Source organism: Delphinapterus leucas, chromosome 12 (genome assembly GCF_059928025.1).
Source record: "Delphinapterus leucas isolate spDelLeu-1000000601 "Yukka" chromosome 12, BTC_Dleu_Yukka2, whole genome shotgun sequence".
In the NCBI taxonomy this organism is placed as follows: Eukaryota; Metazoa; Chordata; class Mammalia; order Artiodactyla; family Monodontidae; genus Delphinapterus; species Delphinapterus leucas.
The window spans coordinates 2,932,854-2,960,180 of record NC_143140.1 but is presented as its reverse complement, the minus strand read 5'-3'; positions in this window follow the sequence as shown (position 1 = coordinate 2,960,180).

Sequence of the window (27,327 nt, the reverse complement as noted above, 5' to 3'; positions counted from 1 at the left end):
TTTGAACATGCATGCAAAATGTGTAAAGAGAAGCACAAACTGTATCCATGGTATGTAAAACAATCATATATCAAAATCAAAGTAGCTTTATTCTGGCAATGCAAGGTTGCTTTAATGTCCAAACATGAAACTGATCCCAGGAATGAATTAGAGTGGGAAAAAAGTCATTTAAAACTGAAATCTTGGGACTTCCCTGGTGGTCCAGTGTTTAGAACATGGCGCTTTCACTGCTGGGACCCTGGGGTCCAATCCCATGTCAGGGAACTAAGATCCTGCAAGACATGAGGCAGGGCCACGAGAAAAAAAAAAGGAAAGAAAGAAGTCTTAACCAGGAGAAGCACAAGATCGAATAAACATAACAGATAACACCTTATGAAAAGTAGGTGAAGATTATGGAATATTCTAAAATTTAAAACAGAAAGAACCTTTTAAAGATTCAAAAGGATGTGGCAAATATTGTACATAGGCAAAAATAAAATGAAATAAAATATACAAATGATGGGAGCCCAAAATTCCAGATGCCCAAGTCCTGTCTCTGAAGATTCTCATTCAATGGGTTCAGGATTTCCTCTATATTTATAAAGCTACAGGTGATTCTGGTACGATTCACAGACACAATGTAAAGCTTCTCTTTTACAGGAAAGAATACCAGATTATTTTGTTATCTTATAGTTATACTAACAGGTTGTACTATTGACGGATAAGTCTGCTGTCAAAATGCACCCCCACTAGGGATAAAAAAGGAACTAGTAGTCTCTACTGCTACTTGGTGGCAGCATGCATGTATTGCAAGGGCAATTATTGTAGGAATCCAAATTAGTGGAACATTTTAGAATTGGAAGGCTACATACAGATCACCTAGTCAAGCTTCCAACTATTACAGTTGTAAAAACTAAGGCCCATATAAATGAAATGATTTATCTCCAAAGAGCATTAGTGAAAGTATGAAGTAACAAATACCTCTGAAGTTTTAAATTAGTGCTGTTTTTATCAATCTCGAGTATTAGCTTCAACTTCAGTGTGACAGATTTGGGATTGAATCCTTGCTCATGTTTACTGATTGCGTGCCTTTTAGTAAGTTACTAAAACACATTTTTTTAAAAATAGACGTATTTATTTATTTATCTTTGGCTGCCTAGGCTCTTCGTTGCTGTGCGCAGGCTTTCTCTAGTTGCAGTGAGCGGGGGCTACTCTGTTGCAGTACGCGGGATTCTCATTGTGGTGGCTTCTCGCTGTTGCTGAGCACGGGGTCTAGGTGCGTGGGCTTCAGTAGTTGTGGTTCACGGGCTCTAGCACGCAGGCTCAGTAGTTGTGGCACATGGTCTTAGTTGCTCCGTGGCATGTGGGATCTTCCCGGACCAGGGCTCAAACGTGTGTCCCGTGCACTGGCAGGTGGATCCTTAACCACTGCGCCAACAGGGAAGCCCTACGAATACACTTTTAACTTTGCTTTTCACGTATGTAAAATGGTGAGCCTTGACTGATCTAGAACATGAGATAACCTAGCACTGTTCTTAACACATATATGTAGTTAAATTTTTTTGGCTCTCATCCCTCTTAAGCAGCCTCTATCCTCTTAATAAGGAATGTGTCTTTCAGCTAGCAGAGCACCCCAGAGCTGACCACATTCTGGCAAGAGATATAGGATTCTTTTTCTTACTGGGGGTTCTTTATACCTGATATTTGAACTGCACTTAAACATGAACAACTCTTGTTTATACTGTATTAATGGATTTGATGGATGAAGTTTAGAAAGTAATATGCAGGAATTGAGCTGCCTTACTCTCAAGAAATATAATTCGATAGCGGTGGCTAGAACGACAAACAGTGTTTGGACAGGGAGTCCATATTGGATGTGAACTTGCTGTACTCCCTCCCATTCGTCTATTAAGAATAAATAGAATCCTTTCAAAATGTGTTTTAAAGGGCAGTTATTTCTTTCTGCCTCATTTAAGTTACCTGCAAGAAAAAGACAATCTCCTGAATCCTTGTTTAATAGGCTTTTAATATAAATCAGCTAATTTTTTGCAACATTTCCCAAACTTTTCATTATCCAATTGGCTGAGGCTTCTCAACGATTATCATTTCACAACAACATCTCCATCTTCAGCTTCTTTCAATGAATTGGCCTAATAGATGTGCCATTAAAACAGAGCTTCACTCTCAACGTATTTTTAATTTTGTATTCAAACAGTATGAAGGATTCAGCCGTAACAGTGAGTGGATTTCTGATACATGCTACATGATGGATGCAACTAAGTGAAAGAAGTCAGGCATGAAAGGCTACATATTTTATGGTTCCATTTATATGAAATGTCCAGCAGTGGCAAATCCATACACACAGAAAATATTATACATTAGTGGTTGCCAGGGGTTTGGAAGAGAGGGAAATTGGGAATGACTCCTTAAAATGGGTGTAGGTTTCCTCTTGGTTGATGAAAATGTTTTGCAGCTAGGCAGTGGTGATAGTTGCACAACATTGTGACAGTAGTAAATTCCACTGAATGGTACAGTGAATTGTAAAATGATCCAAATGGTGAATTTTGTGTTATGTTCATTTTACTACAATAAAAAGGGAAAAGAATTGGAGAAAGACTTAGAGTTTGGGAAACTAAGGTGAACTGGTCAAGAAAATGACAGCTCTATTATTCAGTTTTCTCTCAGCTCTCCCAGTGCATTATTAATCCTCAGCAAAAAGTAGCCTGAACTTGTAGATGATAGCCATTCAACACAGTCCAGGGAAAAGTAAATAAAATAAAACCCAACTCTTCTTCTTTAACACATGTATGAAAGGTTAACTTGCTGCTCAGCCACGTGGACGTACATGAAGACGTTTCACTTTAGGTGTCCTCTACTTCAGTACTGTACTCACTTTAGCTCATTCACACATGTAGGCAACAGCATTCCTTAATTCGATGGAATCTGCAGCACTGGTTGTGATCTGTGTCATGAAAAGAAAAGGAAAGGTGGCGCAGAAGCCAAGGGAAGAGATTTTCAAGACAGAGACGTTGTTTAAGGTCTAACTCGGCTTGGCGGTCACAAAGATAAGGATTGAGAAGTAGTCCCCTGGACTTGTCAACAGAGAAATCATTGGGGGCTTCAAGGAGGTCAGTTTCACGGGAGTAGTGGGGCAGAAACCAGATCGCAGTGTAGATGGGAGGGGAGAAATGGGGGGCAAGTCAAGAAATTGATGGCAAAGGGAAAGAAGGGAGGGGTGGATAGGAGGACAGGAAAATGGAATGGAGGAGAGCATTTCCTTGTGGCTCTTTAATATGGCTGGGAGGGGCCAACAGAGAAGGAGAGCGTGAAGATGTAGGAAGAGGGGGTGGCATCCCGAGACCAAGGAGGACTGGCCCCTGTCTTCAGCTCCCACCAGCTGGATGTTCCCTTCCTCTAGCTTTCCACGTAGGCTGTGGAAGTTGCCCCTTGCCTCCTTGGATCAGCTGCCCTTGATTCGTTCGTCCTTTTCTTATTTCTCAGCACATCTCGGTCATACGTTATGTGAAGACAAACAAATCACCACTGATGCTTAATTTTCTTGAAAAATCCCCCAGGCAGGTACCATTTTGGAGAACTACATATTGTGCCTCAGAAAGCCAAAGTAGCCCATTTTTCCTCTGTCACTGAGAGAGACTGCTGTTTCTTGGAGAACCTGATGAAGAGGGTGACTCGCACTTAGGAATAACGTTGCTTGAAAGGTGCAAAAGGTGAGGTAGTTTGGCTATGAGGGGCCTCTGAGGCCTGAGACTTCCTGAGAGATGGCAGACTCACAGCTCCCATTTCCCTCTGACCCTGGGCTATGAGCTCATCAAATGAGATGGTAAATAAAATCACTGACATGGTTTAAAGGATAATTTTGTTCTCTCTTTTTCACTCAGAGCAAATTGAATGGAACTTGCATACAACATACGGATGAAACATCTATACGAAGGGGCTTGACCATATCCTCATGGTTCCCCTTCCCTTTTCTACACCTGGCCCCTTTAGCTCTGCAGACTTAACGCCACACCATCAGTCCACCCAGTCGGTCCGCTGAATGTCTCTTCCTCCTTCGCATCTGGTCCTTGTCGTCACCTTGTTCTCCACTACCGCCCCCTGCAGTAGCTGTTAGGTCCAGAGCGGTTGGTTCACTGTGAGCAAGTAACCGTCAACTCCATGGACGGGTGGAAGTGACTTGGCAGCCGGGATGCGCCCACCCTGAGTTCATTATACCAATGAGGGTCAAGGAGAATGGGGATGCAGCTGGTCTGCAGAGCCCCAGCAGTTCTGAGACACATGCCCCTGGATCCAAACGTTGCTCCATACCCAGCCTTGCCTTTCTTTTTGCTCTCTCTTGACTCCATCCAGGTTTCTGCTCTCCTTGTCCCTTTGGGGAGGGAGGCCAGTACCAGCCCAGGTGTAGTCCCCCAAAGCTTCCTACTTCCAAGCATTACGTAGGCTTCTATATCCACTTGCTTGGGTTGCCCTGGCATTCGTGCCAACAAGTTGAGTGGTTTATGCCCTAGGCTCTCTTTTCTGGCAAGAATGTGCCTAAAAATCTCCACCTCTGGTTTGGTGGCCCCTAAACATTCCCAGTCAGTTTTGGTGAGGGGACACTTGGTGACAGTGTTGTCTTTCGAAATGAGTAGTTCCGTTACCGACAATACTTTGCTCCCCATACATTATTTATAAGGTTTCCCTGTTTGTATGTGCAAACTCTTTGTGTGTATATTTTGAGAAATACATTGTACAGGCCTCTTTTTTATTTCTTCCACACACCCTAGAGATGTCATAGAGGCAGTAAATGTGTCCAACTTTCTGAGAAATTGGAACAATCAAGACTTACCTGTATGGAATGCTGTTAAAGATGTCAATTCCCGCGACAGTACCTTTCATCTGACACACTTAGGGACTGTTAACAGGCTAAAAGTAGTAAAAGACGTGGATAGAGAGAATTTTCATTATCTTGTGCTCTGAAATCTTGGATTTTCACTGGTTTGAATGGGCCTGAAAATGTATTTTTGTTAGTAGGGACATAGAAGCCTCTAGCGGTATTCTTAATAAAGCAAGGTGAGTTGTAAGCAATCATCTGATGGAGGGTAAATGTACCACACTCCAGTTTAAGAGAAATACAATATAAAAGTTTTACCATGGAAGAAAATCTTTATATGATCTTTTGTAAAAAAAAAAAGCTTCAAGAAACGTAAAGACATGACACCATATTCAGTTTAAAGTCAGTGACTTGTAAGCAAGGCAAAGCAAAGACAGTCTGATTAAGGCCGTTGCATTGTTCTGGCATTTTTGAGGTCTCACCCATTTCTGTGGCCTTTTTAGAACCTAAGCTTCTAGGGCACAGAGAACTTCATCTCGACGTAGGGCTGAGCAAATGCACGGAGCATTTCTCCATAAGTAGGCATTAAATTCTAAGTCCAGAAGGGGCCTTGAGATGCCCTCTCTTTACTCCTTGGTAGAACTGTTTTAACCATCCCCTGACAACAGATTTTTTTCTTTAAATCTCAAAATTCAGAGATTCCACAATCAGAACTTACTTCTCATATTGCCTGTGGTCTGCTGTGGGCATCTGTCGAATGGTGTGAACTCTGCGTGGGGAGCCTGGCCTACCCTCCAGGCCCACGGTTTGGGCTGCGGTGGTGCCATGCTGTGCTCAGGGGCCTTCTTTTTTGGAAGTCTGGGCTCCAGTGAGCCTTGGTCATGTTCTTTTATGGAACCTTGGGTGCTAGACCACTCTGACCCTCAGTCTCATTTGCAGGTTCTGGGGAGGATGAAATGAGCTCATGTGATATCCAGGTGACTGAGGCAGAGTCGGCTCGGGATGAACCTTTGCTTCGTTTTCATTAGCCGTGGAGAAGACGATGACAGCTTGGTGCCTCTCCAACTTTAATATGGGTATGCCTCTCTTGTGGATCTTGTTAAATGCAGGCTGGTATTCAGTAGTTCTGGGTGGGGCCTGGATTCTGTGCTTCTAACAAGCTCCTAGGTGACGGTGACGCTGAGGGCAAAGGTTTGGCACCTGTGTTTCTCCCTTTCCGGAAGAGCAGGATGTCTGCCCCGCCCCCACCCCGAGAGGAGAAAACATCCGCAACGTGACTACTAGGAACCAGCATCCCTCACAGGCAAGGGACCTGTACCACTGCTCCCAACCATTCTGTCTGAGGCGCAGCAAGCCAAAACACTGAAATGCTGAGGTTTGCAGCAAAGAGGAGGTTTATTCACAGGGCAGCCAAGCGAGGACGTGACGTGACAATAGGTCTCAAATCCGCCTCCCCAAAGGCAAGGGGCTTTGGGTATCTGTGGCATAAAGAATAAAGAAGCAGGGCAGTATGAGGCATGGGGAGCATGAGGAAAGGTGACTGGAAAAAGGTGTGCCTATCATTGTTCTGAGCTGGCGTAACTAGGCTACAGGGCTCAGCACATTCTCAGGCTGGAGATTTCGGCCCTCTGATGGCAGGAGGTCAAAAGGCACTTGCCCAGGTGGAAGATCGGTGGTCCTCTCCACTCTAAACCAGCTCAGCCTAACCAGGCACAGCTGATTCCAAGTTCCTGGACGATCACGGGACAGACATCTTATTGCTTATGCTACATGCTACTTGGAGGACGTGCAGGTGTTCAACCTACCTTGATGAGTGAAGACGGGATTTGGCTAATCATGACACATTGTTTCACCTCCAGGCGAGCAGAAGAGAGCTGTAGGCTGAGTCTGGCTCCTGGCACCTGGTATTGGAGGCAGGTGGTTTAAAAACGGGCTCTGCCACCCTCTGTGCGATATTAGGTAGATAGACTATTGAACCTTCCTGTGCCTGTTTCTCCACAAGCAGCATGGGGACGCCCAGAGTCCCTCTCTTGGGGGCTGTTATGAGGGTTCAGTGAGATATAGATGCATGCACAGGCACACGGGAGACACCCACTGTGTGTTCCCTTCGTGCTTATTTTTATTAGGACACCAGTATTGTTAGAAGATTTCTGGTTTGGACAACAAATTACATAGGTGGTCATTGCTATAGTTTATGCAACAGCAATTCACATTGCCATTTGCAAAAATGTAGTTGGTTGTCCAATGGGGATTATAAACATCCGTTTAACATGAGCTACTGAACAGATAGTTTACACAGTAGCTACTTTATTTAAAATCAATTCTCTTTGTTTTCTTAAGCAATTGTTAACCCCCAATTTCGTGAGTACTACCAAGTAAGTCACTTGAAAATCATCTAGAGCCATCTATTTCGCTTAGCAAGCCTAAAGCTATAGTTCAACCATTTTATTTACTGTTCTGTGACAAAAATTACTCTCAACAGCTATCCCCTGGATAAGTAATCAGCTAAAGCTAGTTTGACTGACTAAATCGATTTACTGAGTTAATAAGCCAGTTGTTTTAGAAAAGGTCTAATGCATATTTCTCGTCCATTCTGCATTAAACTATTTCCCATGCCTCAAATGTCTTTTTTCCCATTCGTACATACCCAAATTCCTACTTCTGTGCTGTAGGCCTTGGCTGAACTACACCTGCCTTCATTGAAACTTTTCTGCCCTGCACAATTGGAGATAATTTTAGTCTCCTCATGACTCCCACGGGGTTACCTCTGTTGTGACAATTGACTATTTGGTGGCATATTTTATTTTATTTTATTTGAAAAAGCCTTCCGTTCCTCCGTGCACATCAAACAGTAAATGCTTTCTCTTCGTACACCTGCATAACACTTTTCTGAACTCTTCTGCTCTGGGCAAGATTCATCAGTACACCAGGCAAACATAGTGAAAGAGGAGACAGTACTTGCGTTCTATTCAATTGGGTCTTGATACCTAAGTGTGACTCTTAACCAAGGATTACGCAGTAGTTAAGGACACAGATTAAAGTTGTTTAGGGTGTGTCCTAAAGTGTCAGTGGCAGAATGTAAGTCTCTACTCTGGAAATTGTAGACCTGAGACAGACTACTTCCCTAAACGTCATTTCCTACATCTGAGAAAGATAATAGTATCTACCTTGTAGTAGACCGAATAATACCATTGCCCCCAAATGTCCACATCCTACTCTCCAGAACCTGTGAATGTCACCTTAAATGGCAGAAGGCACTTTGCCAGTGGGATGAAAGTAATGGTTCTCAGATGGGAAGATTCTCCTGGACTACCTGGACGGGCCCAAATATAACCACTGGTGTTCTCGTAAGAGAGAGGCAGAGGGAATTTTTACCCCAAAGAGAATGTGATGATGAAGTTGGGGTTGGATTGATGTGGCCAGAAGTGAAGGAATGCTGGCGAAGAAACAGATTCTCGCTTAGAGCCTCTAGAAGGAGGATGGATGGCCCTGTTGACTCCTGGTTTCAGCCCAGGGAAACTGGTTTTGGACCTCTGTCTTCCAGAACCATAAGAAAATAAGTGTGTTTTGTTAGAAGCAAGCACATTTGTAGTAATTTGTTACAGCAGCCATAGCGAACTAATGCCTACCTCATAGGAAGTATTTCCCCAATTAAAATGTGTGACTGGAAACACACTTAGTGGCATGTGTGACACACACTAGTTATGCTACCGTAGGTCGTTCTTGGAAACTGAAGCCTTGGTTTGAGGGATCATCAAAACCAGTACAATGGTTGCCATGTTTCTCCTTGTTCAGCCTGGTGACCAACCCGGTAGAGAGAGCTCCATCCTTTCCCACAGGACACAACCTGTGGGTACGTAGAGGGGAGCGGTTATGTCTCACTTAAGGCACCTTTTTCTTTTCCTTTCTACTTTTGTCTTCGTTAATCTTCATCCAACTGACCTTTCTAAATTTTACAGGAAACAAAACCATTTCTCAGTGGATTCAGATTCTACCCCAAGTTAACATTCCAACCAAGTTCTTGTTCTTCTGGGTCTCATCACCAGAAATTTCTGAGCCTAAACCTTCTCTAGTTTCTAGGATCACTCATTTTCTCATTTCTCCCTTCTCCTTTTAGTTCAGAGTCTTGTCAATTTAGTCCCTTCCCTAACCACAACTTATAATAAGGTGACACAGCAAAGTGATGAAAGTCTAGATGGTCTGGTTTTAATCCCGGGTTTTGCCACCTACTAACTGTGTGGCATTAGGCAAGCTATTCAACGTCTCTGAGACTCAGTTTCCCCCCAAAAAGTGAACACTATGAATATTCCCTACCACTAGGGTTGCCATTATGAGGAATAAGTGAGTTAATATTTGGTAAGCCCTTAGAATAGTACTTGTTATAGTCTAAGCACTACAGTTGTGCTTGTTAATAATAATAAATGAAATTCCAAGCGTATAACTTACTCAATTTTCTGTCATAACTTTGAAGTGTTGGTCTATCTGTTGGCTCACGTTGCAGGTAAATGAGTCGAGGCATGGGCTGAGGCATTGCTACCACTGGGTGGTGTGTTCCCAGAACTGGGAAGAGCAGTGTGAAATGGGTAGTGGTTCTACTTGGAGACAGGGCAGACTGGAAAATGACAGCCTGGGAAGGAGGTGTGGTGTCCATAGCTTTGGTGTTAGAGGTGCTGCCTGCTGAAGCACCAGTGCCGGCCTAAGCGGTCAATGGGGTGCTGGGGTAAAGAGGAGCAGGATGGAAGATGACAGCCTGGGAAGGAGGTGTGGTGTCCATAGGTTCGGGGTCTGAGGTGCTGACTGCTGAGGCACCGATGCCCACCAAAGCCGAAAAAGGGGTGCTGGAGAAAACAGGAGCAGAATAGAAGATGACAGCCTGGGAAGGAGGTGTGGTGTCCATAGGTTCGGGGTCAGACGTGCTGACTGCGGAAGCACCGATGCCCGCCAGGGCCGTCAATGGGGTGCTGGGGAAAACAGGAGCAGAATGGAAGATGACAGCGTGTGAAGGAGGTGTGGTGTCCATAGGTTCGGGGTCTGACGTGCTCCCTGCTGAAGCACCGATGCCCGCCAAAGCCGAAACTGGGGTGCTTGGGAAAACAGGAGCAGAATGGAAGATGACAGCATGTGAAGGAGGTGTGGTGTCCATAGGTTCGGGGTCTGACGTGATTCCTGCTGCAGCACCGATGCCCGCCAAACCCGTCAATGGGGTGCTGGGGAAAACAGGAGCAGAGTGGAAGATGACAGCGTGTGAAGGAGGTGTGGTGTCCATAGGTTCGGGGTCTGAGGTGCTGCCTGCTGAAGCACCGATGCCCGCCAAAGCCGTCAATGGGGTGCTGGGGAAAACAGGAGCAGAATGGAAGATAACAGCATGGGAAGGAGGTGTGGTGTCCATAGGTTCGGGGTCAGACGTGCTGCCTGCTGAAGCCCCGATACCCGCCAAAGCCGTCAATGGGGTGCTGGGGAAAACATGAGCAGAATGGAAGAGGACAGCCTGGGAGGGAGGTGTGGTGTCCATAGCTTCCATATTAGAGGTACTGCCTGCCTGATCTGAGAGCAGAGAGTGAAAGTGGGAGAGCTTCTTCCTAGATTAACTCCTCTGAATTTATAGCACTGGCTCAGCCTGGCTTTATGACATATCCATTGTACGTGTCACAGAGAAAGGGCGGGCGGGGCAGGGGGTGAGGCAGGGGTCACGTGCAAGCCCAGCTGGTGGCTTAACCCAGGCCCAAAGGGAAAGGGTGGGGCCCCTTCTGGACTTTCTAGTGGCTGGGACTTCTCGCTGTGGGTGGCAGGTGTTTGGCGCCAGCTGGGCCACCATGCGGAGACTGCTGGGGACTGTGGAAGCCTCCTCCAGAGCTCACCCTGCCTGGGGACTGGCTCTGCAGGCCCCTCAGCCCTGTGTATGTATCGGCCAGGCCTTCCCCACCACGGGGCCCAGAGGCCAGAGCCTGCTGAGACCTGAGGGCAGGAGGCAGCCAGAGCTTACCAGGGTGTGGGCCACCTCGTCCGGAGACCTCCCCAGCTTCTCTGCGAGACCTGGAGACAGGATCGCCTTCTCCAGGGCTGCTCAGCTGCCAGCATCACCATGAGCCAGGTGGCCAAGGTTTCTGAGCAGGAGATGCAGAGCCCTGATCCGACTGGATACTGCACCCCACGATGTCCCTTCCCGGCAGATAGGTTCTTTCTTCACTTCTTTTTTGAAATCTGGTAAAACAACATTTAAACCTTGGCCTGTCCTTCAGGGTATATAGATGGTAGTGGCTTACCTGGGATTCGATCCAAGCCTGTGTGATTCCAGAGCTCGTGCTCTGGACTGTGGTGCCTCCTTATCGTATATGCTTCATGTGTTACTTGTTTTTCTTTTTCTCTTGTAGTCCTTATGGTACTTAGCCCTAAGTGCCATACCTGTAACGAACAGCTACACTGCCCTGTAGGAGGTCTTCTTTTGTTCAATGCATGAATTGGTCATCCACCACACTGTGTTCTAATCTCAGAAGTTACAGGTCAGGGACCACCAGTTGTCAGCATGGCACCTTTCCATATTTCTAATTGAGGCTTGAAGCCCGTATTTTCCCTTTGTCTAGTTTGAAGGATCCAGATATGTCAAGATGATATTCTAGATAAATCATGGGCTATCGTGAAAGAAATTCACCAGTGAATTGTTCCGTATGGATTAGAAGCCAGCTTCTCTGGCCTTCCTGGAGTATATCCAGTAAGGCGTCTCATTCATGTCTAGAAAGCAAATATATCATTTATTGCAACTTCAGCGTGGGGCGATGTATTGGTATAAAGTACGATCAACACAATTTGGTCATTGTGAGTATGCCAGCTGGGTCCACTCTTACTACAGATATGTAACTCTAGAGATTCTTATGCCCAAGAGAGGAGACATACTCTTGGCTGTCTAGGACAAGGGAAGCATGTGTTGTTATTCAGGAGCTGGAAGCTTCAGCATGACAGGTAGGAATTGAACAATCCTGGTCTACACATCACTTGACCTTGCTTAAAACTTGTTTCTTTGGCTTGCTTCATTGGAGTGTTTTCTCCCTCCTGGGGCTGACATTGTCTGTTATGTATCACGCATGTGACATGTAGAAGTTTCAGAACCCAAAATCATATAGATCAGTAAAAATGTATATATATATATATATATATATATATATGTATGTATGTATATATTTTAAAACCTATTGAAACTCACACTGGACATAATTCATATATTCCAAAATCAGTTTGACCCTCTGCTCATGAGATTCTTTTTATGGTATGTCCCAGCAAATCTGGGCTTCCATCCCCAATAAATGTTGGGGTTGGAGGACACAAAAGCTTTTGCTCAGACCTAAATTCTGTCTGAACAAAAGGGAAATATTATAAGCCCTTTGTAACCTCTCCAAGAGCAGAAATGATTTACAGCTGTGGCATTGAACCATAATTCCTCGATCTCCTTTGAGAAGAGTTCAGTTAGAAACAATGTCTTGATTTTTGTTTCTTTTGTTTCTTCCCTGTTTTCTTGTCTTGCTTACCAACAATCCATTGTAATTCATGAGTTAGTATGGCAGCAGGCTGAGTGTTCCCTGGAGCTCATTAAATGAACTGTTTTTCCTAAAATGACGTTTTGTCTCCTTGTTTTCAGCCCCTCTTCTTTCCTCTGCCCTTTACTATAACCGGAGCTCAGCAAAAGCTGAGTGGCTTTGTGCAGACCTTACTTAGGTTCAGCCTTTTTTTCTTCATTATTTTATTCACGGCTCCTCCATTTCATTGTTTGCCTTCTCGAAATGTGTTGAAATCTTTCTGTGGTTGATGACTTCCAAAATATCTTGGCTTTTATTGGTTGATTAATTTTGGTATTTCTACAGTTTTATTGAGATATGGTTTCAGGAGGAACAGAAAGTAAATATATTTCCTAGTCTGCCATCTTGAGCTGAAAATCCCTGTGGATTTTAGCATCCAGTGTTCCCATGGGAAAACACCCAACCATGGCATTAATGGATGTAACACTCAAGATTTCAGCTTTTCTTGAGCAATCACTAAGGATTTAATATGTGGTCATTTCTAATGGGGAAATAATAACTATCTCATGACGTTGATTTGGGGATTAAATTAGATAATGAACATGAAAATGCTTTGTAAGATTTAAAATTCTGTAAAAATGTTTTTGTTATTATTTGATTTGTTGCTATTTCAACTTCACTTGACAGTTGTTTATGACCTTGCCTATGTGAGAAAATGCCCTCTGGGTTACTTTTTTGAAAGCCAGAATGTATTTTTCAATAGCTCAACGGAACTGGCATCATTTGTGAAGGTTTAGGGTGAACGGGTAAATGTTTCTTGACCCCTATCACTTTACAGTGTTTTCAGGAACGAACTGACTCATGTATTCCTCTTCCAAATTTGGTTGAGGACCTCCTACCAGCCACATGCTTTACATCAGGTGTTGGAAAGCATCTTCTGGATTTTAAATATCTTAGGCTTTGTGGGCCATATACAGTTTCTGTAGCTTCTCCTCCTCTTTCTTCTTCAACAAGCTTTCTGAACGTGAGAACCGTTATTAGCTCACAGTCCCACAGATCCAGGCTGAGAGCCTGATTTGATTTGTGGCCATTATTTGTCGATTCCTGCCCTGCGTCCTCATTGAGGAGGGGGACCAGGTTTGAGTAATCACTTCTTTGAATCAACTGTTGGTCTTCTGGGGCTTGTCCTTGCTCTCCTACAATCTCTAATCAACGTGGCATCCAGAGAGATCTTGTTAAAACATAAGTCAGATCATGTCACTCAAATTTCTTCAGTGGCTTCTTCACAGAAAGTGCAAAGTCCTCAGAGTGCCTCCACAGACCTAGAAATCTGGGCCTCTGTTTCCTCTCTGAGTGTTTCCTTCTCCTCTCCAATTTGCTCGCTCTGTTTTTCACACGCTGACATCCTTTCTGCTCCTTGGATACTCCAAGCCTACTCTTGCCTCATTGACTTTCTGCCGCAGGCCAGCCGCAGAAAGAGGATTTCACCGCCCAGGGTCAGAAGGGAAGGGGTAAGGAACTGAAGTAGCACCGACGAATGGGGTCAGAAGCCCATGCGGTCAGAAGGCTGCAATGAGAAACCTACTCACTGCAACAAAGAATAGACCCCCGCTCGCCAAAACTAGAGAAAGCATGCATGCAGCAATGAAGACCCAATGCAGCCAAAAATAAATAAATAAAAAATAAAGTATAGAATCTTAAAAATAATCTATAAAGGATATTACAAGAATAGAATCACAGGCCAGTTTCTCCTTTGAACATGCATGCAAAATGTGTAAAGAGAAGCACAAACTGTATCCATGGTATGTAAAACAATCATATATCAAAATCAAAGTAGCTTTATTCTGGCAATGCAAGGTTGCTTTAATGTCCAAACATGAAACTGATCCCAGGAATGAATTAGAGTGGGAAAAAAGTCATTTAAAACTGAAATCTTGGGACTTCCCTGGTGGTCCAGTGTTTAGAACATGGCGCTTTCACTGCTGGGACCCTGGGGTCCAATCCCATGTCAGGGAACTAAGATCCTGCAAGACATGAGGCAGGGCCACGAGAAAAAAAAAAGGAAAGAAAGAAGTCTTAACCAGGAGAAGCACAAGATCGAATAAACATAACAGATAACACCTTATGAAAAGTAGGTGAAGATTATGGAATATTCAAAAATTTAAAACAGAAAGAACCTTTTAAAGATTCAAAAGGATGTGGCAAATATTGTACATAGGCAAAAATAAAATGAAATAAAATATACAAATGATGGGAGCCCAAAATTCCAGATGCCCAAGTCCTGTCTCTGAAGATTCTCATTCAATGGGTTCAGGATTTCCTCTATATTTATAAAGCTACAGGTGATTCTGGTACGATTCACAGACACAATGTAAAGCTTCTCTTTTACAGGAAAGAATACCAGATTATTTTGTTATCTTATAGTTATACTAACAGGTTGTACTATTGACGGATAAGTCTGCTGTCAAAATGCACCCCCACTAGGGATAAAAAAGGAACTAGTAGTCTCTACTGCTACTTGGTGGCAGCATGCATGTATTGCAAGGGCAATTATTGTAGGAATCCAAATTAGTGGAACATTTTAGAATTGGAAGGCTACATACAGATCACCTAGTCAAGCTTCCAACTATTACAGTTGTAAAAACTAAGGCCCATATAAATGAAATGATTTATCTCCAAAGAGCATTAGTGAAAGTATGAAGTAACAAATACCTCTGAAGTTTTAAATTAGTGCTGTTTTTATCAATCTCGAGTATTAGCTTCAACTTCAGTGTGACAGATTTGGGATTGAATCCTTGCTCATGTTTACTGATTGCGTGCCTTTTAGTAAGTTACTAAAACACATTTTTTTAAAAATAGACGTATTTATTTATTTATCTTTGGCTGCCTAGGCTCTTCGTTGCTGTGCGCAGGCTTTCTCTAGTTGCAGTGAGCGGGGGCTACTCTGTTGCAGTACGCGGGATTCTCATTGTGGTGGCTTCTCGCTGTTGCTGAGCACGGGGTCTAGGTGCGTGGGCTTCAGTAGTTGTGGTTCACGGGCTCTAGCACGCAGGCTCAGTAGTTGTGGCACATGGTCTTAGTTGCTCCGTGGCATGTGGGATCTTCCCGGACCAGGGCTCAAACGTGTGTCCCGTGCACTGGCAGGTGGATCCTTAACCACTGCGCCAACAGGGAAGCCCTACGAATACACTTTTAACTTTGCTTTTCACGTATGTAAAATGGTGAGCCTTGACTGATCTAGAACATGAGATAACCTAGCACTGTTCTTAACACATATATGTAGTTAAATTTTTTTGGCTCTCATCCCTCTTAAGCAGCCTCTATCCTCTTAATAAGGAATGTGTCTTTCAGCTAGCAGAGCACCCCAGAGCTGACCACATTCTGGCAAGAGATATAGGATTCTTTTTCTTACTGGGGGTTCTTTATACCTGATATTTGAACTGCACTTAAACATGAACAACTCTTGTTTATACTGTATTAATGGATTTGATGGATGAAGTTTAGAAAGTAATATGCAGGAATTGAGCTGCCTTACTCTCAAGAAATATAATTCGATAGCGGTGGCTAGAACGACAAACAGTGTTTGGACAGGGAGTCCATATTGGATGTGAACTTGCTGTACTCCCTCCCATTCGTCTATTAAGAATAAATAGAATCCTTTCAAAATGTGTTTTAAAGGGCAGTTATTTCTTTCTGCCTCATTTAAGTTACCTGCAAGAAAAAGACAATCTCCTGAATCCTTGTTTAATAGGCTTTTAATATAAATCAGCTAATTTTTTGCAACATTTCCCAAACTTTTCATTATCCAATTGGCTGAGGCTTCTCAACGATTATCATTTCACAACAACATCTCCATCTTCAGCTTCTTTCAATGAATTGGCCTAATAGATGTGCCATTAAAACAGAGCTTCACTCTCAACGTATTTTTAATTTTGTATTCAAACAGTATGAAGGATTCAGCTGTAACAGTGAGTGGATTTCTGATACATGCTACATGATGGATGCAACTAAGTGAAAGAAGTCAGGCATGAAAGGCTACATATTGTATGGTTCCATTTATATGAAATGTCCAGCAGTGGCAAATCCATACACACAGAAAAGATTATACATTAGTGGTTGCCAGGGGTTTGGAAGAGAGGGAAATTGGGAATGACTCCTTAAAATGGGTGTAGGTTTCCTCTTGGTTGATGAAAATGTTTTGCAGCTAGGCAGTGGTGATAGTTGCACAACATTGTGACAGTAGTAAATTCCACTGAATGGTACAGTGAATTGTAAAATGATCCAAATGGTGAATTTTGTGTTATGTTCATTTTACTACAATAAAAAGGGAAAAGAATTGGAGAAAGACTTAGAGTTTGGGAAACTAAGGTGAACTGGTCAAGAAAATGACAGCTCTATTATTCAGTTTTCTCTCAGCTCTCCCAGTGCATTATTAATCCTCAGCAAAAAGTAGCCTGAACTTGTAGATGATAGCCATTCAACACAGTCCAGGGAAAAGTAAATAAAATAAAACCCAACTCTTCTTCTTTAACACATGTATGAAAGGTTAACTTGCTGCTCAGCCACGTGGACGTACATGAAGACGTTTCACTTTAGGTGTCCTCTACTTCAGTACTGTACTCACTTTAGCTCATTCACACATGTAGGCAACAGCATTCCTTAATTCGATGGAATCTGCAGCACTGGCTGTGATCTGTGTCATGAAAAGAAAAGGAAAGGTGGCGCAGAAGCCAAGGGAAGAGATTTTCAAGACAGAGACGTTGTTTAAGGTCTAACTCGGCTTGGCGGTCACAAAGATAAGGATTGAGAAGTAGTCCCCTGGACTTGTCAACAGAGAAATCATTGGGGGCTTCAAGGAGGTCAGTTTCACGGGAGTAGTGGGGCAGAAACCAGATCGCAGTGTAGATGGGAGGGGAGAAATGGGGGGCAAGTCAAGAAATTGATGGCAAAGGGAAAGAAGGGAGGGGTGGATAGGAGGACAGGAAAATGGAATGGAGGAGAGCATTTCCTTGTGGCTCTTTAATATGGCTGGGAGGGGCCAACAGAGAAGGAGAGCGTGAAGATGTAGGAAGAGGGGGTGGCATCCCGAGACCAAGGAGGACTGGCCCCTGTCTTCAGCTCCCACCAGCTGGATGTTCCCTTCCTCTAGCTTTCCACGTAGGCTGTGGAAGTTGCCCCTTGCCTCCTTGGATCAGCTGCCCTTGATTCGTTCGTCCTTTTCTTATTTCTCAGCACATCTGGGTCATACGTTATGTGAAGACAAACAAATCACCACTGATGCTTAATTTTCTTGAAAAATCCCCCAGGCAGGTACCATTTTGGAGAACTACATATTGTGCCTCAGAAAGCCAAAGTAGCCCATTTTTCCTCTGTCATTGAGAGAGACTGCTGTTTCTTGGAGAACCTGATGAAGAGGGTGACTCGCACTTAGGAATAACGTTGCTTGAAAGGTGCAAAAGGTGAGGTAGTTTGGCTATGAGGGGCCTCTGAGGCCTGAGACTTCCTGAGAGATGGCAGACTCACAGCTCCCATTTCCCTCTGACCCTGGGCTATGAGCTCATCAAATGAGATGGTAAATAAAATCACTGACATGGTTTAAAGGATAATTTTGTTCTCTCTTTTTCACTCAGAGCAAATTGAATGGAACTTGCATACAACATACGGATGAAACATCTATACGAAGGGGCTTGACCATATCCTCATGGTTCCCCTTCCCTTTTCTACATCTGGCCCCTTTAGCTCTGCAGACTTAACGCCACACCATCAGTCCACCCAGTCGGTCCGCTGAATGTCTCTTCCTCCTTCGCATCTGGTCCTTGTCGTCACCTTGTTCTCCACTACCGCCCCCTGCAGTAGCTGTTAGGTCCAGAGCGGTTGGTTCACTGTGAGCAAGTAACCGTCAACTCCATGGACGGGTGGAAGTGACTTGGCAGCCGGGATGCACCCACCCTGAGTTCATTATACCAATGAGGGTCAAGGAGAATGGGGATGCAGCTGGTCTGCAGAGCCCCAGCAGTTCTGAGACACATGCCCCTGGATCCAAACGTTGCTCCATACCCAGCCTTGCCTTTCTTTTTGCTCTCTCTTGACTCCATCCAGGTTTCTGCTCTCCTTGTCCCTTTGGGGAGGGAGGCCAGTACCAGCCCAGGTGTAGTCCCCCAAAGCTTCCTACTTCCAAGCATTACGTAGGCTTCTATATCCACTTGCTTGGGTTGCCCTGGCATTCGTGCCAACAAGTTGAGTGGTTTATGCCCTAGGCTCTCTTTTCTGGCAAGAATGTGCCTAAAAATCTCCACCTCTGGTTTGGTGGCCCCTAAACATTCCCAGTCAGTTTTGGTGAGGGGACACTTGGTGACAGTGTTGTCTTTCGAAATGAGTAGTTCCGTTACCGACAATACTTTGCTCCCCATACATTATTTATAAGGTTTCCCTGTTTGTATGTGCAAACTCTTTGTGTGTATATTTTGAGAAATACATTGTACAGGCCTCTTTTTTATTTCTTCCACACACCCTAGAGATGTCATAGAGGCAGTAAATGTGTCCAACTTTCTGAGAAATTGGAACAATCAAGACTTACCTGTATGGAATGCTGTTAAAGATGTCAATTCCCGCGACAGTACCTTTCATCTGACACACTTAGGGACTGTTAACAGGCTAAAAGTAGTAAAAGACGTGGATAGAGAGAATTTTCATTATCTTGTGCTCTGAAATCTTGGATTTTCACTGGTTTGAATGGGCCTGAAAATGTATTTTTGTTAGTAGGGACATAGAAGCCTCTAGCGGTATTCTTAATAAAGCAAGGTGAGTTGTAAGCAATCATCTGATGGAGGGTAAATGTACCACACTCCAGTTTAAGAGAAATACAATATAAAAGTTTTACCATGGAAGAAAATCTTTATATGATCTTTTGTAAAAAAAAAAGCTTCAAGAAACGTAAAGACATGACACCATATTCAGTTTAAAGTCAGTGACTTGTAAGCAAGGCAAAGCAAAGACAGTCTGATTAAGGCCGTTGCATTGTTCTGGCATTTTTGAGGTCTCACCCATTTCTGTGGCCTTTTTAGAACCTAAGCTTCTAGGGCACAGAGAACTTCATCTCGACGTAGGGCTGAGCAAATGCACGGAGCATTTCTCCATAAGTAGGCATTAAATTCTAAGTCCAGAAGGGGCCTTGAGATGCCCTCTCTTTACTCCTTGGTAGAACTGTTTTAACCATCCCCCGACAACAGATTTTTTTCTTTAAATCTCAAAATTCAGAGATTCCACAATCAGAACTTACTTCTCATATTGCCTGTGGTCTGCTGTGGGCATCTGTCGAATGGTGTGAACTCTGCGTGGGGAGCCTGGCCTACCCTCCAGGCCCACGGTTTGGGCTGCGGTGGTGCCATGCTGTGCTCAGGGGCCTTCTTTTTTGGAAGTCTGGGCTCCAGTGAGCCTTGGTCATGTTCTTTTATGGAACCTTGGGTGCTAGACCACTCTGACCCTCAGTCTCATTTGCAGGTTCTGGGGAGGATGAAATGAGCTCATGTGATATCCAGGTGACTGAGGCAGAGTCGGCTCGGGATGAACCTTTGCTTCGTTTTCATTAGCCGTGGAGAAGACGATGACAGCTTGGTGCCTCTCCAACTTTAATATGGGTATGCCTCTCTTGTGGATCTTGTTAAATGCAGGCTGGTATTCAGTAGTTCTGGGTGGGGCCTGGATTCTGTGCTTCTAACAAGCTCCTAGGTGACGGTGACGCTGAGGGCAAAGGTTTGGCACCTGTGTTTCTCCCTTTCCGGAAGAGCAGGATGTCTGCCCCGCCCCCACCCCGAGAGGGGAAAACATCCGCAACGTGACTACTAGGAACCAGCATCCCTCACAGGCAAGGGACCTGTACCACTGCTCCCAACCATTCTGTCTGAGGCGCAGCAAGCCAAAACACTGAAATGCTGAGGTTTGCAGCAAAGAGGAGGTTTATTCACAGGGCAGCCAAGCGAGGACGTGACGTGACAATAGGTCTCAAATCCGCCTCCCCAAAGGCAAGGGGCTTTGGGTATCTGTGGCATAAAGAATAAAGAAGCAGGGCAGTATGAGGCATGGGGAGCATGAGGAAAGGTGACTGGAAAAAGGTGTGCTCATCATTGTTCTGAGCTGGCGTAACTAGGCTACAGGGCTCAGCACATTCTCAGGCTGGAGATTTCGGCCCTCTGATGGCAGGAGGTCAAAAGGCACTTGCCCAGGTGGAAGATCGGTGGTCCTCTCCACTCTAAACCAGCTCAGCCTAACCAGGCACAGCTGATTCCAAGTTCCTGGACGATCACGGGACAGACATCTTATTGCTTATGCTACATGCTACTTGGAGGACGTGCAGGTGTTCAACCTACCTTGATGAGTGAAGACGGGATTTGGCTAATCATGACACATTGTTTCACCTCCAGGCGAGCAGAAGAGAGCTGTAGGCTGAGTCTGGCTCCTGGCACCTGGTATTGGAGGCAGGTGGTTTAAAAACGGGCTCTGCCACCCTCTGTGCGATATTAGGTAGATAGACTATTGAACCTTCCTGTGCCTGTTTCTCCACAAGCAGCATGGGGACGCCCAGAGTCCCTCTCTTGGGGGCTGTTATGAGGGTTCAGTGAGATATAGATGCATGCACAGGCACACGGGAGACACCCACTGTGTGTTCCCTTCGTGCTTATTTTTATTAGGACACCAGTATTGTTAGAAGATTTCTGGTTTGGACAACAAATTACATAGGTGGTCATTGCTATAGTTTATGCAACAGCAATTCACATTGCCATTTGCAAAAATGTAGTTGGTTGTCCAATGGGGATTATAAACATCCGTTTAACATGAGCTACTGAACAGATAGTTTACACAGTAGCTACTTTATTTAAAATCAATTCTCTTTGTTTTCTTAAGCAATTGTTAACCCCCAATTTCGTGAGTACTACCAAGTAAGTCACTTGAAAATCATCTAGAGCCATCTATTTCGCTTAGCAAGCCTAAAGCTATAGTTCAACCATTTTATTTACTGTTCTGTGACAAAAATTACTCTCAACAGCTATCCCCTGGATAAGTAATCAGCTAAAGCTAGTTTGACTGACTAAATCGATTTACTGAGTTAATAAGCCAGTTGTTTTAGAAAAGGTCTAATGCATATTTCTCGTCCATTCTGCATTAAACTATTTCCCATGCCTCAAATGTCTTTTTTCCCATTCGTACATACCCAAATTCCTACTTCTGTGCTGTAGGCCTTGGCTGAACTACACCTGCCTTCATTGAAACTTTTCTGCCCTGCACAATTGGAGATAATTTTAGTCTCCTCATGACTCCCACGGGGTTACCTCTGTTGTGACAATTGACTATTTGGTGGCATATTTTATTTTATTTTATTTGAAAAAGCCTTCCGTTCCTCCGTGCACATCAAACAGTAAATGCTTTCTCTTCGTACACCTGCATAACACTTTTCTGAACTCTTCTGCTCTGGGCAAGATTCATCAGTACACCAGGCAAACATAGTGAAAGAGGAGACAGTACTTGCGTTCTATTCAATTGGGTCTTGATACCTAAGTGTGACTCTTAACCAAGGATTACGCAGTAGTTAAGGACACAGATTAAAGTTGTTTAGGGTGTGTCCTAAAGTGTCAGTGGCAGAATGTAAGTCTCTACTCTGGAAATTGTAGACCTGAGACAGACTACTTCCCTAAACGTCATTTCCTACATCTGAGAAAGATAATAGTATCTACCTTGTAGTAGACCGAATAATACCATTGCCCCCAAATGTCCACATCCTACTCTCCAGAACCTGTGAATGTCACCTTAAATGGCAGAAGGCACTTTGCCAGTGGGATGAAAGTAATGGTTCTCAGATGGGAAGATTCTCCTGGACTACCTGGACGGGCCCAAATATAACCACTGGTGTTCTCGTAAGAGAGAGGCAGAGGGAATTTTTACCCCAAAGAGAATGTGATGATGAAGTTGGGGTTGGATTGATGTGGCCAGAAGTGAAGGAATGCTGGCGAAGAAACAGATTCTCGCTTAGAGCCTCTAGAAGGAGGATGGATGGCCCTGTTGACTCCTGGTTTCAGCCCAGGGAAACTGGTTTTGGACCTCTGTCTTCCAGAACCATAAGAAAATAAGTGTGTTTTGTTAGAAGCAAGCACATTTGTAGTAATTTGTTACAGCAGCCATAGCGAACTAATGCCTACCTCATAGGAAGTATTTCCCCAATTAAAATGTGTGACTGGAAACACACTTAGTGGCATGTGTGACACACACTAGTTATGCTACCGTAGGTCGTTCTTGGAAACTGAAGCCTTGGTTTGAGGGATCATCAAAACCAGTACAATGGTTGCCATGTTTCTCCTTGTTCAGCCTGGTGACCAACCCGGTAGAGAGAGCTCCATCCTTTCCCACAGGACACAACCTGTGGGTACGTAGAGGGGAGCGGTTATGTCTCACTTAAGGCACCTTTTTCTTTTCCTTTCTACTTTTGTCTTCGTTAATCTTCATCCAACTGACCTTTCTAAATTTTACAGGAAACAAAACCATTTCTCAGTGGATTCAGATTCTACCCCAAGTTAACATTCCAACCAAGTTCTTGTTCTTCTGGGTCTCATCACCAGAAATTTCTGAGCCTAAACCTTCTCTAGTTTCTAGGATCACTCATTTTCTCATTTCTCCCTTCTCCTTTTAGTTCAGAGTCTTGTCAATTTAGTCCCTTCCCTAACCACAACTTATAATAAGGTGACACAGCAAAGTGATGAAAGTCTAGATGGTCTGGTTTTAATCCCGGGTTTTGCCACCTACTAACTGTGTGGCATTAGGCAAGCTATTCAACGTCTCTGAGACTCAGTTTCCCCCCAAAAAGTGAACACTATGAATATTCCCTACCACTAGGGTTGCCATTATGAGGAATAAGTGAGTTAATATTTGGTAAGCCCTTAGAATAGTACTTGTTATAGTCTAAGCACTACAGTTGTGCTTGTTAATAATAATAAATGAAATTCCAAGCGTATAACTTACTCAATTTTCTGTCATAACTTTGAAGTGTTGGTCTATCTGTTGGCTCACGTTGCAGGTAAATGAGTCGAGGCATGGGCTGAGGCATTGCTACCACTGGGTGGTGTGTTCCCAGAACTGGGAAGAGCAGTGTGAAATGGGTAGTGGTTCTACTTGGAGACAGGGCAGACTGGAAAATGACAGCCTGGGAAGGAGGTGTGGTGTCCATAGCTTTGGTGTTAGAGGTGCTGCCTGCTGAAGCACCAGTGCCGGCCTAAGCGGTAAATGGGGTGCTGGGGTAAAGAGGAGCAGGATGGAAGATGACAGCCTGGGAAGGAGGTGTGGTGTCCATAGGTTCGGGGTCTGAGGTGCTGACTGCTGAGGCACCGATGCCCACCAAAGCCGAAAAAGGGGTGCTGGAGAAAACAGGAGCAGAATAGAAGATGACAGCCTGGGAAGGAGGTGTGGTGTCCATAGGTTCGGGGTCAGACGTGCTGACTGCGGAAGCACCGATGCCCGCCAGGGCCGTCAATGGGGTGCTGGGGAAAACAGGAGCAGAATGGAAGATGACAGCGTGTGAAGGAGGTGTGGTGTCCATAGGTTCGGGGTCTGACGTGCTCCCTGCTGAAGCACCGATGCCCGCCAAAGCCGAAACTGGGGTGCTTGGGAAAACAGGAGCAGAATGGAAGATGACAGCATGTGAAGGAGGTGTGGTGTCCATAGGTTCGGGGTCTGACGTGATTCCTGCTGCAGCACCGATGCCCGCCAAAGCCGTCAATGGGGTGCTGGGGAAAACAGGAGCAGAGTGGAAGATGACAGCGTGTGAAGGAGGTGTGGTGTCCATAGGTTCGGGGTCTGAGGTGCTGCCTGCTGAAGCACCGATGCCCGCCAAAGCCGTCAATGGGGTGCTGGGGAAAACAGGAGCAGAATGGAAGAGGACAGCCTGGGAGGGAGGTGTGGTGTCCATAGCTTCCATATTAGAGGTACTGCCTGCTGATCTGAGATCAGAGAGTGAAAGTGGGAGAGCTTCTTCCTAGATTCTAACTCCTCTGAATTTATAGCACTGGCTCAGCCTGGCTTTATGACATATCCATTGTACGTGTCACAGAGAAAGGGCGGGCGGGGCAGGGGGTGAGGCAGGGGTCACGTGCAAGCCCAGCTGGTGGCTTAACCCAGGCCCAAAGGGAAAGGGTGGGGCCCCTTCTGGACTTTCTAGTGGCTGGGACTTCTCGCTGTGGGTGGCAGGTGTTTGGCGCCAGCTGGGCCACCATGCGGAGACTGCTGGGGACTGTGGAAGCCTCCTCCAGAGCTCACCCTGCCTGGGGACTGGCTCTGCAGGCCCCTCAGCCCTGTGTATGTATCGGCCAGGCCTTCCCCACCACGGGGCCCAGAGGCCAGAGCCTGCTGAGACCTGAGGGCAGGAGGCAGCCAGAGCTTACCAGGGTGTGGGCCACCTCGTCCGGAGACCTCCCCAGCTTCTCTGCGAGACCTGGAGACAGGATCGCCTTCTCCAGGGCTGCTCAGCTGCCAGCATCACCATGAGCCAGGTGGCCAAGGTTTCTGAGCAGGAGATGCAGAGCCCTGATCCGACTGGATACTGCACCCCACGATGTCCCTTCCCGGCAGATAGGTTCTTTCTTCACTTCTTTTTTGAAATCTGGTAAAACAACATTTAAACCTTGGCCTGTCCTTCAGGGTATATAGATGGTAGTGGCTTAGCTGGGATTCGATCCAAGCCTGTGTGATTCCAGAGCTCGTGCTCTGGACTGTGGTGCCTCCTTATCGTATATGCTTCATGTGTTACTTGTTTTTCTTTTTCTCTTGTAGTCCTTATGGTACTTAGCCCTAAGTGCCATACCTGTAACGAACAGCTACACTGCCCTGTAGGAGGTCTTCTTTTGTTCAATGCATGAATTGGTCATCCACCACACTGTGTTCTAATCTCAGAAGATACAGGTCAGGGACCACCAGTTGTCAGCATGGCACCATTCCATATTTCTAATTGAGGCTTGAAGCCCGTATTTTCCCTTTGTCTAGTTTGAAGGATCCAGATATGTCAAGATGATATTCTAGATAAATCATGGGCTATCGTGAAAGAAATTCACCAGTGAATTGTTCCGTATGGATTAGAAGCCAGCTTCTCTGGCCTTCCTGGAGTATATCCAGTAAGGCGTCTCATTCATGTCTAGAAAGCAAATATATCATTTATTGCAACTTCAGCGTGGGGCGATGTATTGGTATAAAGTACGATCAACACAATTTGGTCATTGTGAGTATGCCAGCTGGGTCCACTCTTACTACAGATATGTAACTCTAGAGATTCTTATGCCCAAGAGAGGAGACATACTCTTGGCTGTCTAGGACAAGGGAAGCATGTGTTGTTATTCAGGAGCTGGAAGCTTCAGCATGACAGGTAGGAATTGAACAATCCTGGTCTACACATCACTTGACCTTGCTTAAAACTTGTTTCTTTGGCTTGCTTCATTGGAGTGTTTTCTCCCTCCTGGGGCTGACATTGTCTGTTATGTATCACGCATGTGACATGTAGAAGTTTCAGAACCCAAAATCATATAGATCAGTAAAAATGTATATATATATATATATATGTATGTATGTATATATTTTAAAACCTATTGAAACTCACACTGGACATAATTCATATATTCCAAAATCAGTTTGACCCTCTGCTCATGAGATTCTTTTTATGGTATGTCCCAGCAAATCTGGGCTTCCATCCCCAATAAATGTTGGGGTTGGAGGACACAAAAGCTTTTGCTCAGACCTAAATTCTGTCTGAACAAAAGGGAAATATTATAAGCCCTTTGTAACCTCTCCAAGAGCAGAAATGATTTACAGCTGTGGCATTGAACCATAATTCCTCGATCTCCTTTGAGAAGAGTTCAGTTAGAAACAATGTCTTGATTTTTGTTTCTTTTGTTTCTTCCCTGTTTTCTTGTCTTGCTTACCAACAATCCATTGTAATTCATGAGTTAGTATGGCAGCAGGCTGAGTGTTCCCTGGAGCTCATTAAATGAACTGTTTTTCCTAAAATGACGTTTTGTCTCCTTGTTTTCAGCCCCTCTTCTTTCCTCTGCCCTTTACTATAACCGGAGCTCAGCAAAAGCTGAGTGGCTTTGTGCAGACCTTACTTAGGTTCAGCCTTTTTTTCTTCATTATTTTATTCACGGCTCCTCCATTTCATTGTTTGCCTTCTCGAAATGTGTTGAAATCTTTCTGTGGTTGATGACTTCCAAAATATCTTGGCTTTTATTGGTTGATTAATTTTGGTATTTCTACAGTTTTATTGAGATATGGTTTCAGGAGGAACAGAAAGTAAATATATTTCCTAGTCTGCCATCTTGAGCTGAAAATCCCTGTGGATTTTAGCATCCAGTGTTCCCATGGGAAAACACCCAACCATGGCATTAATGGATGTAACACTCAAGATTTCAGCTTTTCTTGAGCAATCACTAAGGATTTAATATGTGGTCATTTCTAATGGGGAAATAATAACTATCTCATGACGTTGATTTGGGGATTAAATTAGATAATGAACATGAAAATGCTTTGTAAGATTTAAAATTCTGTAAAAATGTTTTTGTTATTATTTGATTTGTTGCTATTTCAACTTCACTTGACAGTTGTTTATGACCTTGCCTATGTGAGAAAATGCCCTCTGGGTTACTTTTTTGAAAGCCAGAATGTATTTTTCAATAGCTCAACGGAACTGGCATCATTTGTGAAGGTTTAGGGTGAACGGGTAAATGTTTCTTGACCCCTATCACTTTACAGTGTTTTCAGGAACGAACTGACTCATGTATTCCTCTTCCAAATTTGGTTGAGGACCTCCTACCAGCCACATGCTTTACATCAGGTGTTGGAAAGCATCTTCTGGATTTTAAATATCTTAGGCTTTGTGGGCCATATACAGTTTCTGTAGCTTCTCCTCCTCTTTCTTCTTCAACAAGCTTTCTGAACGTGAGAACCGTTATTAGCTCACAGTCCCACAGATCCAGGCTGAGAGCC